The following is a 17437-nucleotide window of genomic DNA, read 5'->3' on the forward strand; positions in this document are numbered from 1 at the left end:
GGAGAAAGGGGATCCCTCCTACATTGTTGGTGGGAATGCAAGTTGGTACAGCCACTCTGGAAAACAGTGTGGAGGTCCCTTAAAAAGTTAAAAATTGAGCTACCCTATGATCCAGCCATTGCACTACTGGGTGTTTACCCCAAAGATACAGACGTAGTGAAGAGAAGGGCCATATGCACCCCAATGTTCATAGCAGCAATGTCCACAATAGCTAAATCGTGGAAGGAGCCGAGATGCCCTGCAACAGATGACTGGATTAAGAAGTTGTGGTCCATATATACAATGGAATATTACTCAGCAATCAGAAAGAATGAGTTCTCAACATTTGCTACAACATGGACGGCACTGGAGGAGATAATGCTTAGTGAAATAAGTCAAGCAGAGAAAGACAACTATCATATGATTTCTCTCATCTATGGAACATAAGAACTAGAATGATCAGTAGGGGAAGAAAGGGATAAAGAAAGGGGGGGTGATCAGAAGGGGGAATGAAACATGAGAGACTATGGACTATGAGAAACAAACTGAGGGCTACAGAGGGGAGGGGGGTGGGGGAATGGGATAGACCGGTGATGGGTAGTAAGGAGGGCACATATTGCATGGTGCACTGGGTGTTATACACAACTAATGAATCATCGAGCCTTACATCGAAAACCGGGGATGTACTGTATGGTGACTAACATAATATAATAAAAAATCATTATTAAAAAAAAAATCTCATCTCTCTTTTTGAGATTTAGTCTTTTTCGTATTATGTTGTACCGATTTGAGCAATGTCCTTGGCTTTTTGTTCCATTCATAATTTAAATATGCCATTTTTAAAGAACTTGTTTTTAAATGCCTTAGACAATTATTATATACATATTGTGTCAAGAATATTGGTATGTGTTTAATGACTATGTGGGAACACATCAGGCCCCCTATCTTGCTGCCATCACAGTTCCTGTGGCTGTAGTTACAGATATTTTTGTTTACTTGCCCTTTTAAAACTCTAGTTACAGCACTCCTTATAATAGAGTTTCTATCTCTTCGTCATCAGAATCATTAACAGATATGGTGTCAGCACTGTTCTGTGTTGTTTTGTTGATCTTTCCATTCTCCTTGAAACATAAACACCTTACAATACGGTATTATTAACTACAGTAACCACGCTGTTCATTATATCCATGACTAATTTATTTTGTAACTGGAAGTTTGTACCTTTTGAGCCCCTTCACCCATTTTGCCCATCCCCTAATCCCCACCTCCGCTCTGGCAATCACCACTCTGTTCTCTGTATCTATGAGCTTCAGGTATTTTTGCTTGTTTTTAGATTAAGTGAAATCATATGGTATTTCTCTTTCTCTAGCTGACTTACTTTACTAGCCTAACACCCTCAAGCTCCATCCATGTTGTCACAAATGGCAAAGCTTCCTTCTTTTTATGGCTGAATAATATTCTGTTGTGTGTGTGTATAAAATCACATTTTCTTTATCAATGGACACTTTATCAATGGACACTTAGGTTTCTTCCATATCCTTGCTATTGTAAATAATGCTGCGAGGAACATGGGAATGTAAATATCTTTTCCACTTATTGTCTTCCCTTTCTTTGGGTAAATCCCCAGAAGTGGGATTGCTGGATCATATGGTAGTTCTATTTTTATTTTTTTGAAGAAATTTGCATTAGTTTACATTCTCACCAAAAGCGCACCAAGGTTCCTTTTTCTCCACATCCTCCCCAATAGTTTATTTCTTTTTGATAATAGTCATTCTGAGAGGCGTGAGGTGATGTCTCATTGTTTTGATTTGCATTTCCCTGATGATGGGTGATGTTGAGCGTCTTTTCATGTGTCTGTTGGCCAACCGGATTTCTTCTTTAGAAAAATGTCTATTCAGATCCTCTGCCCTCTTTTTTAAAGCAGCTGATTTTATTTTTATTTAAGATTTTATTTTATTTTAAAAATTTTAAGTAGCCTCTGCACCCAACATGGGGCTTGAACTCACAACCCCAAGATCAAGAGTCACGTGCTCCACTGACTGAGCCAGCCAGGCACCCCTGATCCTCTGCCTATTTTTAATAGGATTGTTTGTATTTTTGCTTTTTAGTTATATGAATTCTTTATATATCTTAGATATTAGCCCCTCATGAAATACGATTTGTAAATATTTTCTTCCATTTAGTAGGTTGTCTTTTCATTTTGTTGATGGTTTCCTTTGCTGTACAGAAGCTTTGTAGTTTGATGTAGTCCCACTTCCTTTTCTTTTGTTGCCTTTGCTTTTGGTATCAAATCCAAAAAACCATCACCAAGACTAAAGTCAAGGAACTTACTGTCTGTGTTTTCTAGGAGTTTTATGGCTTCAAGTCTAATGTCCAAGTCTCTACTTTATTTTGAGTTGATTTTTGTGTATGGTGTAAGGAAGTGGTCCAGTTTCATTCTTTTGCATGTAGCTGTCCAGTTTCCCCAGCACCATTTGTTGAAGAAACTATATTTTTCCCATTGCATATTCTTGTCTCCATTGTCATAGACTATTAACCATATAGGGTTTATTTCTGGGATCTCTGTTCTGTTCTATTGATCTATGTGTCTATTTTTGTGCCAGTACCATACTGTTTGAATCACTACAGCTTTGTGGGATATCTTGAAATCTGGGATCGCGATAACCCTAGTTTTGTTTTTCTTTTTCAAGACTGGCTTGGCTATTCAGGGTCTTTTGTGGTTTCACACAAATTCTCAGATTATTTGTTCCAGTTCTGTGAAAAATGCTATAGGTATTTTGATAGGGATTGCATCAAATCTGTAGATTGCTTTGGGTAGTACAGACATCTTAACAACATTTGTTCTTCGAACCCAGAAGCATGGAATACCCTTTCATTTGTATCATCTTCAATTTGTTACATCAATGTCTTCGTTTTCAGACTACAGGTCTTTCACTCCTTGGTTGAGTTTATTCCTAGGTATTTTATTATTTTTTTGTGCAATTGTAAATGCTTTTGTTCTTTTTCTTCTTTCTTTCTTTCTTTCTTTCCTTCTCTTTCCTTTTCTTTCTTTCAGAGTGAAAGAGCAAGTGGGGGCAGGAGGGGTGGAGGGAGAAGAGAATCTTAAACAGACTCCATGCTGAGTGTGAACCTGACGTGGGGCTCGATCTCAGGACCTTGAGATTACGACCTGAGCTGAAACCAATAGTTGGACGCTTTTTTTAAAAAATATTTTATTTATTTATTTGAGAGAGAGAGCATGAGCGGGGGCAGGGGTAGAGGGCGAGGGAGAAGCAGACTCTCCACTAAGTAGGGAGCCCAACCTGGGGCTTGATCCCAGGACCCTGGGATCATGACCTGAGCCAAAGGCAGGTGCTTAACTGACTGAGCCACCCAGACATCCCTGTATTTTATTTTATTTTATTTTTTTTTTTTTATTTTTTAATTTTATTTTACTTATTTTATTTTATTTTATTTATCAGGTCTTTTCCTTCTTCCAAGATTTTATTTAATTTCAAGTTAGTTAACATATAGCGTAGTATTGGTTTCAGGAGTAGAATTTCGTGATTCATCACTTACATAGGACACCCAGGGCTTATCACAATAAGTACCATCCCTAATGCCCATCACCCATTTAGCCCATCCCACCACCCACCTCCTCTCCAGCAACCCCCAGTTTGTTCTCTATAGTTAAGAGTCTCATATGATTTGCCTCCCTCTCTATTTTTACCTTATTTTACTTTTCCTTCCCTTCCCCTATGTTCATCTGTTTTGTTTCTTAAATTCCACATGTGAGTGAAATCCTGTGGTATTTGTTTTTCTCTAACTTATTTTGCTTCGCATAGTACACTCTAGCTCCATCCACATCATTACTATTTTCCAGAGTGGCTGCACCAGTTTGCATTCCCACCAACAGTGCAAGAGGGTTCCCCTTTCTCCGCATTCTTGCCAACATTGTTGTTTCCTGAGTTGTTCATTTTAGCCATTCTGACAGGTACGAAGTGGTATCTCATTGTGGTTTTGATTGTATTTCCCTGATGATGAGTGATGGTGAATATTTTTTCATGTGTCTGTTGGCCATTTGTATGTCTTCTTTGGAGAAATGTCTGCTCGTGTCTTCTGCCCATTTCCTAACTGGATTGTTTATTTTTTGGGTGTTGAGTTTGGTAAGTTCTTTAAAGATTTTGGATACTAGCCCTTTATTGAATATTTCATTTGCAAATATCTTCTCCCATTGAGTAGGTTGTCTTTTGGTTTTGTTAATTGTTTCCTTCACTGTGCAGAAGCTTTTTATCTTGATGAGGTACCAATAGTTCATTTTGCTTTTGTTTCTCTTGCCTCTGGAGACATGTCTAGTAAGAAGTTGCTGTGGCCAAGGTTGAAGAGGTTGCTGCCCATGTTCTCCTCTAGGATTTTGATGGTTTCCTGTCTCATATTTAGGTCTTTCATCCATTTTGAGTTTATTTTTGTGTATGATGTAAGAAAGTGGTCTGGTTTCATTCTGCATGTGGCTGTCCAGTTTTCCCAGCACCATTCGTTGAACAAATTGTTCTTTTTTCCATTGGATATTCTTTCCTGCTTTGTCAAAGATTAGTTGACCACATAGTTGTGGGTCCATTTCTGGGTTTTCTATTCTGTTCCAGTGATGTATATGTCTATTTTTGTGCCAATACCATACTGTCTTAATGACTACAGCTTTGTAATATAGCTTGAAGTCCAGAATCATCATGCCTCCAGCTTTGCTTTGCTTTTCAACATTCCTTTGGCTATTTGGCTATTTCTGATTCCATATAAATTTTAGGATTGTTTGTTCTAGCTCTGTGAAAAATGCTGGTGGTGTTTTGATAGGGAACGCGTTAAATGTATAGATAGGTTTGGGTCATATAGACATTTTAACAGTATTTGTTCTTCCAATGCATGAGCATGGAACGTGTTTTCATTCTTTGTGTCTTCTTCAACTGATAAGTGTTCTATAGTTTTCAGAGTACAGATATTTTACCTCTTTTGTTAGTTTTCCTAGGTATCTTACAGTTTTTGGTGCAATTGTAAATGGGATCAATTCCTTGATACCTCTTTCTGCTGCTTCATTATTGGTGTATAGAAATGCAAAAGATCGCTGTACATTAATTTTATATCCTGCAACTTTGCTGAATTCATGTTCTAGCAAATTTTTGGCAAAGTCTTTCTCATTTTCTACCTAGAGTATCATGTCTTCTGTGAAGAGTGAACGTTTGACTTCTTCCTTGCCGATTTGGGCACCTGTTATTTCTTTTTGTTGTCTAATTGCTGAGGCTAGGACTTCCAGTACTATGTTGAAGAGTGGTCAGAATGGACATTCCTGCCGTGTTCCTGACGTTAGGGGAAAGATTCTTACTTAGGATGATATTAGCTGTGGGTCTTTCATGTAAGACCTTTATGATGTTGAGGTATGTTCCTTTTATCCCTACTTGCTTGAGGGTTTTTATCAAGAAGCGATGCTGTATTTTATCAAAAGCTTTTTCTACATCTATTGAGAGGATCATATGGTTCTTATCCTTTCTTTTATTGATGTGGTGTGTCATGTTGATTGATTTGTGGATGTTGAATCACCTGGCCTCCCAGGAATAAATCCCACTTGGTTATGGTGAACAATCCTTGTAATGTACTGTTGGATCCTATTAGCTAGTATCTTGGTGAGAATTTTTGCCTCCACATTCATCCGGGATGCCAGTCTGTAATTCTCCTTTTTGGTGGGGTCTTTGTCTGGTTTTGGGATCAAGGTAATGCTGGCCTCATAGAATGAGTTTGGCAGTTTTCCTTCCATTTCTACTTTTTTGAACAGTTTCAGAAGAACAGGTATTAATTCTTCTTTAAATGTTTGGTAGAATTCTGCTGGGAGATACATCTGGCCCTGGACTCTTGTTTGTTGGGAGATTTTTGATTACTGATTCAATTTCTTTGCTGGTTATGGGTCTGTTCAAATTTTCTATTTCTTCCTGTTTCCGTTTTGGTAGTTTATTTATTTCTAGGAATGCATCCATTTCTTCCAGATTGCTCAATTTTTTGGCATATAATTGCTCATAATGTTCTCTTATAATTGTATTTCTTTGGTGTTGGTTGTGGTCTCTCCTCTTTCATTCATGATTTTATTAATTTGGGTCCTTTCTCTTTTCAATAAGTCTGGCTAGGGGTTTATCAATCTTGTTAATTCTTTCAGAGAACCAGCCCCTAGTTGCATTGATCTGTTCTACTGTTTTTTTTAAATTTCTATATTATCGATTTCTGCTCTAATCTTTATTATTTCCCTTCTCTTGCTGGCTTTAGGCTTTATTTGCTGTTCATTTTCCAGCTTCTTTAGGTGTAAAGTTAGGTTGTGTATTTGTGATTTTCTTGCTTCTTGAGGTAGGCCTGTATTGCAATATACTTCCCTCCTAGGACTGCCTTTGCTGCATCCCAAAGGTTTTATACTGTTGTGTTTTCATCTTCCATGTATTTGTGGTCTTTCCAAATATTTTCTTGTGGTTGACTTCAAGTTTCATACTGTGTGGTCTGAAAATATGCATGCTATGATCTCAATGTTTTTGTACTTATTCAGGGCAGATTTGTGACCCAGTATGTGATCTATTCCAGAGAATGTTCCATGTGCATTCAAAAAGAATGTGTATTCTGTTGCTTTAAGTCCATCCAGTCAGTGCGTCATTCAAAGCTATTGTTTCCTTGTTGATTTTCTGCTTAGATGATCTGTCCATTGCTTTAAGTGTGGGGTTAAAGTCCCCTGCCATTATTGTATTATTATCAATGAGTTTATGTTTATTATGAATTGATTTATATATTTGTGTGCTTCCAAGTTGGGGGCATAAATATTCACAATTGTTTGATCTCCTTGATGGACAGACCCCTTAATTATGACATAGTGCACTTCTTCATGTCTCGTCACAGTCTTTGTTTTAAAATATAGTTTGTCTGATATATATATATGGCTTCTCTGGCTTTCTTTTAACATCCATTAGCATGGTAGATGGTTCTCCATCCTCTCACTTTCAGTCTGCAGATGTCTTGAGGTCTAAAATGGGTCTCCTGTAGGCCGCATATAGATGGATCTTTTTTTTTTAAATCCATTCTGATACCTTATGTCTTTTGATTGCAGCATTTAGTCCATTTACATTCAAAGTTATTATTGAAAGACATGAATTTAGTGCCATTTTGTTCTCTGTAGAGTTGGTGTTTCTGGTGATGTTCTCTGGTCCTTTCTAGTCTTTGTTGCTTTTGGACTTTCTCTTCCCCCTCCCCTCAAAGAATCCCCCTTAAAATTTCTTTCAGGGCTGGTTTAGTGGTCACAACCTCCTTTAGTTTTTGTTTGTCTGGACAACTCTTTATCTCTCCTTCTATTCTGAATGACAGGCTTGCTGGATAGAGTATTCTTGGCTATATATTTTTCCCACTTAGCATGTTGAATATTTCCTGCCATTCCTTTCTGGTCTGCCAAGTTTTGATGGACAGATCTGCTGCAAACCTGATCTGTCTTCCCTTGTAGGTTAAGTACTTTTTTCCTCTTGCTGCTTTCAGGATTCTTCCCTTATCTGTGTATTTTGTGAATTTGACTATGATTTGCCTTGGTGATGGTCAGCTTTTGTTGAATTAATGGGAGTTCTCTGTGCTTCTTGGATTTTGATAACCGTGTCCTTCCCCAGATTAGGAAAGTTTTCAGCTATTATTTGTTCAAATAAACCTTCTGGCCTTTTTTCCCTCTCTTCATCTTCTGGGACTCCTATGATACAAATGTTATTGCATTTTAATAAGTCACTGAGTTCCCAAAGTCTACCTTCATGTTCCATTACCTTTCTTTCCCTTTTCTTTTCAGCTTCATTATTTTCCATAATTTTACCTTCTATATCCCTGATTCACTCCTCTGCTTTGTCCATCCTCATTTTCATGGCCTCCACTTGGGTTTGCATCTCAGTTATAGCATTTTTAATTTTGGCCTAACAAGATTTTAGTTCTTTTATCTCTGCAGTAAGGGATTTTCTAGTGTCTTTTATGCTTTTTTCAAGCCCAGCTAGTATCCTTATAATTGCTGTTTTAAATTCTAGTTCAGACATCTTATTTATATCTGTATTGATTGAATCCCTGGCCATGAGTACTACTTCCTATTCTATCTTTTGGGGTGAATTTCTTCGTCTCATTTTGTCCAGAAAAGAAAAAAAATAGAAAGAAAAACAAAACAAAACCCCAAAACAAAAAAATTAGACCGCGGGTGTGTTCTGTTCTGCGTGTTAAAAGAATCTAGATCCCAAAATAAAATAAAAGTAAACAAAAATAATAATATATATAGTACATAAACATTTAAAAAATTGATAATAAAAATTTAAAGAGGAATTGAAAAAATCAGAAAAATAATGAAAAAAATGAAGAGTAAAAGTAAACAGGAAGCTAGATCCTATTTTTCCCCTAGAGCTGAAGCTTTGTAGCGCTCCACGGTCAGTAAACTTGGTGTGAAAGAGTTGTTGGTGCTGGTCTTCTGGGAGAGAGGCCTGCTGCACTGGCTCTCAGGCTGACTTGTTTCAGTGAAAATGTGCCTCCAGGGCTCAGAAGGCTGGGCCTTGGTGTGAGCGGCTTAGGCCTACACTAGGTTTTGCTCCCTGAAGGCTTTCAGTGCTGATAGACAGGATGAATATGGTATCCCCCACCCTCTCTAGCCCCAGAGCTGAAAGTTTGCAGCCCCTCACTCTTCAGTGAGCCCTCACAGAAGAGCAATCAATCAGTCTTGTATCCCTGGTTTCCATCAATACCCTGCATTTGCCCTGCCTGTGTCCGAGCTTCTTTATCTCAGGTGCACAACTGAGTTTCAAAACTCCAAATTTTAGGGACTCCTGAGGTGTGGACCACACTGTTTTTCTGGGGGAGGGTCTCACCACACTTTTGCTGCCCGGCACATCCCAGGAAAGCAGTGGCACGACGGTGCGGCTGTTTGCAGTTTATGGTAAAATAGATCAGAAAGCCGGCACTAAGACCTGCTGCTCTCGGCTGGCTTCCACGCTCCTGTGCCTCGGAACAGTGCGGCACTTGTGACCCAGGGGATCTGCAGACCATGGTGTCACAGCTGGGATTCTTCCCCAATTTGCCACCAGAGCACCTTTAAGCCAGGCACAACCCCCACAGTAGGCAGATTTCTAAAAGTTCAGAGTCTGTGCTCTGCTGCTTCTAGTACTTTGCGGTAGCCTCCATAAGCAGTCTCCCTCCCTGCCACCATATCCACAGCTGTATCTCCCCCAAGTCAACGCTCTGCACCTCCCACCTTCCAAAAGGTGGTTGCTTTTCTACTTGTAGACTTGCAGTTTTTGTTCTCTCAGACCTCCAATAGATTTCTCGGGGATTCAGAATGATTTGGTAACTATCTAGCTGTGTTGGAGGGACAAGACAAGCTTAGGGTCCCCCTAATCCTCTGCTATCTTAACTCCCCCAAGGCACCACTTTTAACCAGATTCATAGATTTATGTTAATTTCATGCCCCCATGGGACATCTGAGATTGCAATCCCAGATTTAGTCCAACTCCCTCTATATGCCTATTTGGATGACCTAACTCCCTTCCCCAACTCCACTTTTTCCAATTTGGATTCCAAGAGCTTCCTCCCTTGATGCTAGATATTTAAATAACATCAGTACCTGTAGTGCCTGCAAATAAATATAATTTGTGAAAAGCACCGATTGGCTAAGTTCAAACATTGAAAATAAAGTCAGTGGCACTGGGATTGAGGGTGATCTATGCACCATAGTATGGGATAGATTCATCAGCCAATATGAGGCAGAGACTTGGTTATTATATATGAAAACTAATTCTAGTCACTACTACCTACTAACTATTTATATACTAGCGATTTCATTAGATATATATGTTATCTCCTATGATGCCCAGATGGCCTATAAGATAGGATAATATTATCCAGTTTTTTTTTTAGATTTTATTTATTTATTTGAGAGAGAGAGGGAGAGAGAATATGAAGCAGACTCTGCAGTAAGCACAGAGCCCAATGCAGAACTCTATCCCACAACCGCGAGACCATGACCTGAACTGAAACCAAGAGTCAGATGCTTAACTGACTGAACCACTCAGGTGCCCCTTAATATTATCCAGTTTTACAAGTGAGGAAACTAAGACTCAAAAGAGTAGCTTGTCCAGGTCTCATAGCTAGTCATTGGCTCAGGTGACCTTTTTATGTTTTCGGTATTTCCCCCCATACAAATATTAAAGATTTGAACTACTAGGTCTCACATCTTTCAGGATTATAGTCTATGTTTAGAAATAACCTAACACAATTTCCTCACTACCCTGAGCTTTCTACTAGGGGCAATGTGTAATTATGACATTTAGTGAACATCTATGTACTAAACTTTGGGGAGTGGAGAGGGAGTTGAGGAGGAAGGCCTGGTGGAAGGAGACCTCGAACAGAACCATTAGAAAACAAAGCATTCAGGGTGCCTGAGTGGCTCAGTCAGTTAAGTGTCCAACACTTTTTTTTTTTTTTAAGATTTTATGTATTTATTTGACAGAGAGAGAGACAGCCAGCGAGAGAGGGAACACAAGCAGGGGGAGTGGGAGAGGAAAAAGCAGGCTCCCAGCAGAGCAGGGAGCCCAATGTGGGGCTTGGTCCCAGGACCCTGGGATCAGGTCCTGAGCCGAAGGCAGATGCTTAACGACTGAGCCACCCAGGCGCCCCAAGCGTCCAACTCTTGATTTCAGCTCAGGTCATGATCCCAGGGTCCTGGAATCCAGCCCTGCATTGGGTTCCACACTCAGCAGGGAGTCTGCTTAAGGATTCTCTCCCTCTCCCTTTGCCTCTCGCCCTGCTCATGCACTGCCTCTAAAATAAATAAATCTTTTTTTTAAAGCATTCATCTATAAAGTGTTTGACTACTGAAAGCCTACAACAGCCTAAAATAGCACATATCATTAATGATGATGGGGATCAGTGATGAGAAACTTCATAGTTGCACATGTAAAATAATTTTTTAAGGATTTTATTTATTTATTTGAGAGAGAAAGAAAGAGAAGAGAGAGGGAGAGAGAGAGAGCATGAGCAGGGGGGAGGGACAGAGAGAGAAGCAGACTCCCTGCTGAGCAGGGAGCCCTCCTCGGGGCTCAATCCCAGGACCCTGAGATCATGACCTGAGCTGAAGGCAGCTGCTTAGCCAACTGAGCCACCCAGGTGCCCCTAAAATAATTTTTAAATAGAAAAATTCTTTTTAAAGAATTTTTATTGTTATAAGGGGAAAGGAAAACCCTCATTCCTTTTTCTCCCCATAAAATGTCATAGCTGGAAATGTAAATAGCTCCAAATCTTGCAAAATATTCATGGGTTCTGAGTGACTATATTAGGGAGGACCCAGAATGGGTACCAAGATTTATTTGTAATTTCTTATCATGGAAATTATAGGTGGCAAGGTGTTTGAAACAACAAATCTGGTTTGGGTTTTTACTCATTATGCTAATGAAGTCAGACATTTGTTTATAAGATATTTTTCATTTTTAAAAAAATCATACGGGGCGCCTGGGTGGCTCAGTCATTAAGCATCTGCCTTCGGCCTAGGGCCTGATCCCAGGGTCCTGGGATCGAGCCCTGCATCGGGTTCCCTGCTCCACTGGGGGCCTGCTTCTTCCTCTCCCACTCCCCCAGCTTGTGTTCCCTCTCTCACTGGCTGTCTCTCTGTGTCAAATAAATAAAGTCTTTAAAAATAAATAAATAAAAATAAAAAATAAAATATCATACTATTTTCCAAATTATCTTGTCTTGTATCTTCAGAAGGAATTTTGAAGCACCTATACAAATGCTGCTCCAGAGAGAAGGTGATTTGTGGAAGAAGACTGCAAGGTCTTTGTCGTGCCAGGTACGCACTAAATCTAGTTATAACCCCACATAAATTTCATGACTGTTGCCATTTCATTTTTTAATTTTCATAAGATTTTTTAAAATGGAGGATTTTAACTTCTCTTGGAATGGAGGAAAGAGTTTGTGATTGAACTCGCTGCATCCACTGGCTCAGGGGAAAAAAAAAAAAGACAGTTGTTTCATATGAAGGTCCAGGCAGTGAGGAGCAGAGGGGAAAGCAGGCTGAGGCCTGTCTGGTTTCCAGGTGTGTACCTCTGGCTTCTTCCTCTGAGTGGCACTCTTCTGTCTCTCCACAGGGTTGAGCAGGCTGCGGTTTCACAGCCAGTGGCCCAGGCGTCCAGCCATCACGGGAGAGCCAGGCCCAGGAGTGCGTGGGGAAACACACCTGAGCATCTGGTCTACCGGGAGGGAGACACGCAGCTGCTCATGAAGGACGCACTCTGTGCCGGGCACTGTGTTCCGCAGCAGGTCACAGCCACACAGTCACTCCATCTTTGTGAAAACCCAAAGACGGAGGAACTCTCATTGTCCCCACTTCACACATGAGGAAAGTGTTGCTCAGAGAAGAGAGAGGACTGTCCAAGATCACATGGCCAGAAAGTGGTGAACTGGGATGGCCAACCCAGCTCCTCTGATCCTGTTCTGAGTGTGTCATATCTGGCTGCCTTCATCTCCATCTCCACAGACCCCTCCCCCAACCTGCCCTGGAACCCAAAGAAGGAGGAATGCTGGGGGGGAAACCCTGAACTAGGAGTCAGATGACTTGAATTCTTATCACCGTCTATGACATACGTGCCATGGGTCTTTGGGAAAGACCCATATCTGAATCTCTAATTCCCCAACTCTGAAACAGGAATAATACCATTTGCCCTGCTCTTCTCCAGGGGCTTTAAAAGGATCTAGTGAGGTGGTGTGTATGAAAGTAATTTGTAAGATGTGAAGAGCTGCCAATATGTGAGGTCAAAGCATTGTTCTTATTGTGCTTAAGGGAGAATTTTCTCCCTCTGTTTCTATAAAACTTATCAGAGTTTTCACATAGTGAGAAATAGAGTAGTCTGTTCCATAAATGGTTAACATGCTCCTGATCTGAGTATCTGAGCGATTAGCTCAACTCCTGTCATTCTCTAGTCTATACCAATATTGTGCCAACTTAGAGACGACAGCCAGCTCAGCAGGGGGCATGTCGAAATTCTCTGTACCTTCCCCTCAATTTTGCTGTGTACCTAAAACTGCTCTAAAAATAAAACCTTAATAAAAAACAAACATGTCTCATTATCTTTACACTGCAAGTAGAGTCTCATTTATGTATAAGTATAATATTTATGCATAGTCAAGTCTATTTCACAGAAAAATAAGGGGTGGGTAATTTATACTGTCTATAATTTCAGTGGACTAGCACAGTTCAGAATATGAACAACCCAGCTTTCTACATTGGCACACATCCTTATCCAATTTCTCAACACAGCAGAAACAAACATTTACTGAAAGACACAAAGATATAGCCTCCCTAGCATATACAAGTAAGAATCAAAAGTACATAAATTTACCATAAAATTCCTAGAAGAAAACATAAGCAGTAATTTCTTTGATATCAGCCATAGAAACGTTTTTCTAGCTATGTCTCCTCTGGCAAAGGAAACAAAAGCTATTGGAACTACACCAAATTAACAAGCTTTTGCACAGTGAAGGAAACCATCAACAAAACAAAAAGGCAACCTATTGAATGGGAGAAGGGATCTGCAAATAATATATACAATAAGGGGTTAATGCCTCAAATATATGAAGAACTTACACACCTCAACACCAAAAAAGCAAATAATCCAATTAAAAAATGGGCAGAGGACCCGAATGAACATTTTTCCAAAGAGAACATACAGATGGCCAACAGACACATGAAAAGGTGCTCAACATCGCTAAGCATCATGGAAATGCAAATCAAACCCACAATGAGATACCACCTTACACCCATCAGAATGAAAAAGACAAGGAGAAAAGGGAGCCATCATGCACTATTGGTGGGAATGTAAATTGGTACGGCCACTGTGGAAAACAATATGGAGGTTCCTCAAAAAATTAAAAATGGAAATAACATATGATCCAATAGTTCCACTACCGGGTATTTACCCCAAGAAAATGAAAACACAAATTAGAAAAGATATCTGCACCCCTATGTTTATTGAAGCATTATTACAAGAGTCAAGATGTGGAAGCAGCCTAAGTGTCCATTGATAGGTGAATGGATAAAGAAAATGTGAGATATATGTATATATCTATATCTATATCTATCTATCTATATAATGGAATGTTACTCAGCTGTAGAAGAGAATAAAATCTTGCCATTCGCAACCACATTGATCCTACAGTCTACCTAAGAAAAGGGAGCAAACTGTGAGGGAGGCAGATATGGTGGGTCTTACCTTGATTTTTCTGTCTGAAAAATGCCTTGTTTTATGGATTTGACTTGGGGACACAAAATATTTTATATAATTTTAAAACAAAACTAATTTTTTTGTAAGAGCAATCTCTAAAAACAAAACCAAAATTAAATAAATAATGTAACTGTGTGACGGTGGCTTAGCTACATAGAGAGTAATTTTTTGAATGTCTTTAAAAGACAATAAATTGACTATAATCCTTTTAAGATATATCTTAAGTTCAAAATGAGCTACAAAAAATCAAATAAATTTTAAAACATTAAACTTTAATTCTAAGACTGTTGTATGTGTATATTGTGAGTGATTTTATTGATATAGTTAGAAACCTGGATTTTCAACTTGGAAGAAAGGAAATACAGATCACTTAAGTTAAAAAGTCATGTAGTTCTGAATTAAAGAATTTAATTGAAGAATCAGCATGATCTCATTAGGTATATTATCATCACATATAGATATATCCCCTGAAAATTCCTTGCAATAATCACCAATGTGGTAGGAATGAACATCCATAGGGCCCCAAAAGGGGTCTCTAAATACCACTTCCCCTCAGAAGGAATTGGGCTCCTTAGAGAAATTCAGATTTGGAGCTAGAATTTCTTGTCATACAGAGTGCAAAGAAAGTATCATTGACAACCGGGTCATATCAAAGAGCCTTGGGAGCCGAAGTGAAGAGGATTCCAAAATCATTACTGCAATGAGCTGTAAATAACAATACCAAATATGTCTAAATCCAAGATTTCATATTGATATTTGAAAAATCTTTGGAAGATGATAGAGAATCGATATACTATTTGGAAAACAGGTACTTAAAGTGAAAGGTAGAAGCACTTATCCTGATTTCCCATACAAATTTAAATCTCAGGTTAACAAATCCTCTAAAGCTATTAATTTATATGAAACATAGAACAGGGCAGCATATTAAATGACATCATAGGAATTCAATTAGCAAAACCTTGACTCTGAAAAGTCTACAGGGCAATTGACCAAATAACAAATTTAACAAATAATTTACGAAGAAAAAGATCAGAGAGGGAGAGGGAACCTAGAGATGAAAAGAGACTGAAGAGACACATTAACAAACTATAGAACAAATATGTATAAGATGCTTTGGGCATATCATTTGCGTACTTCAAGCAGGCTCCTTTTCTTATTCCAGCCATTGCATGTATATGCTCCTACTATCTGACAGGGCCTCGCCCTGGGCCTAGGCAGGGTGTATCTCATTTCCTGCCAGGAGCCTCTCTGATGCTAAATCATGGGACAACTCAGACCAACAGGCACTCAGGCATATACAAACTGCCGGTGTGGGCAGTGAAAGCGTGTGGGGCTATCTTGACTAATGAGAGATGGGAGTTATTGGATAACTCTTTCCCTGATATGTCTCTTAAGCAGATAGTTCAAAGATGTATTTCATGAGGCAACTTACGAGGTTCCTAAGATCACATACCTGTTAGCCTTAGCAATGACCAATTTGATTATACATTCTTGTATTGGCATTCTCTTCCTCCATTAACACTCCTTTTATATATCATTCCTGCTCCCTGAGGTCACCTCTTAAATAAACTACCTCATACAGCTTTTTGTCTGTTTGGGTCAAAACCTAAGCTAAGACATGAACAATGAGAAACATGTACATGCAGACTGGGTATTTGCTGATATTAAGAAATTATTGTCTATATTTTTAAGTTTGATAATGATATTGTGGTTATGGTAGATAGTGTCCAAAGATGGCTCCAATGATATTCAGCCCTTTGTGTAGCTCCTCCCACACTGAATCCAGACTGAACTGGGATTTACTTTAACCATTCAAACGTGGCAGAAGTGAGGCTCTGCCAGCTTAGTGTCTAAGCTTCAAGAAGCGCCAGAAGCCTCCACTTCCACAGTTTGGGGAACCCTGAGTTGTCATGAAAGAAGTCCAGCTGCCCCACCAGAGTGATAACATGCAGTGACCACATAGAAAGACCACATAGAGAGGAAGAGGCTCTGAGATTACAATGAAATAGAGAGGCCCAGCCACCCCAGCATCCCATTTGAGCTCCTTCCAGCCAAATCTGCCAGTGTGCCAGACATATGAGTGAGACATTTTGGATATTCTAGCCCACTCAAATCCTTATATGAATTCTGCTCCAGCTGACATCAAAGGTGACATCATGCTGACATCATGCTGTGCCCTGTCTGAACTTCTGACCAATAAATTATTAAAAATAATAAAATGGCTGTTGTGTTAAGGATCTAAATTTTGCAGAAGAGAAAGGAAAACTCCCAAACTCATTCTATGAGGCCAATGTTACCCAGATACCAAAACCAGATAAAGACACCACAAAAAAAGAGAACTACAGGTCAATAACTCTCATGAATATAGATGAAAAATCCTCAATAAAATATTGGCAAAATAAATCCAACAATACATTTAAAAAAATCATACACCATGATCAAGTGGGATTTATTCCCGGGATGCAAGGGTGGGTCAATATTCACAAAACAATCATAGTGATACATCACATCAATAAGAGAAAGGATAAAACCCGTATGGTCATTTCAATAGATACAGAAAAAGCATTCGACAAAGTACAACATCTATGCATGATAAAAACCCTCTGCAAACTAGGTCTAGAGGGAACATACCTCAACATAATAAAGGCTCTATATTAAAAAAAACCCACAGCCAACATCATATTCAATGGGGAAAAACTGAGAGCTTTTCCCCTAAGGTCAGGCACAAGACAAGCATGTCCACTCTCACCACTTTTATTCAACATAGTACTACAAGTCCTAGCCACAGCAATTAGACAACATAAAGAAACAAAAGGCATCCAAATTGGTAAGGAAGAAGTAAAACTCTTCAGTATTTGCAGATGACATGATACTGTATATAGAAAACGCTAAAGACGCTACCAAAAAAAAAAAACAACTACTAACTGATGAATGAATTCAGTAAAGTCGCAGGATACAAAATCAATGTACAGAAATCTGTTGCACTCTTATACACTACTAATGAAGCAGGAAAAAGTGTAATTAAGAAAACAATCCCATTTAAAATTGCACCAAAACAGGGGGCATTTGGCTGGCTCAGGTGGTACTCTTGATCTCAGGGTTCTAAGTTTGAGTCCGACACTGGGTATAGAGATCACTCAAAAATAAAATCTTCAGAAAAAATAAAATAAGGGATGCCTGGGTAT

Source organism: Ursus arctos, chromosome X (assembly GCF_023065955.2).
Source record: "Ursus arctos isolate Adak ecotype North America chromosome X, UrsArc2.0, whole genome shotgun sequence".
Classification (NCBI taxonomy): domain Eukaryota; kingdom Metazoa; phylum Chordata; class Mammalia; order Carnivora; family Ursidae; genus Ursus; species Ursus arctos.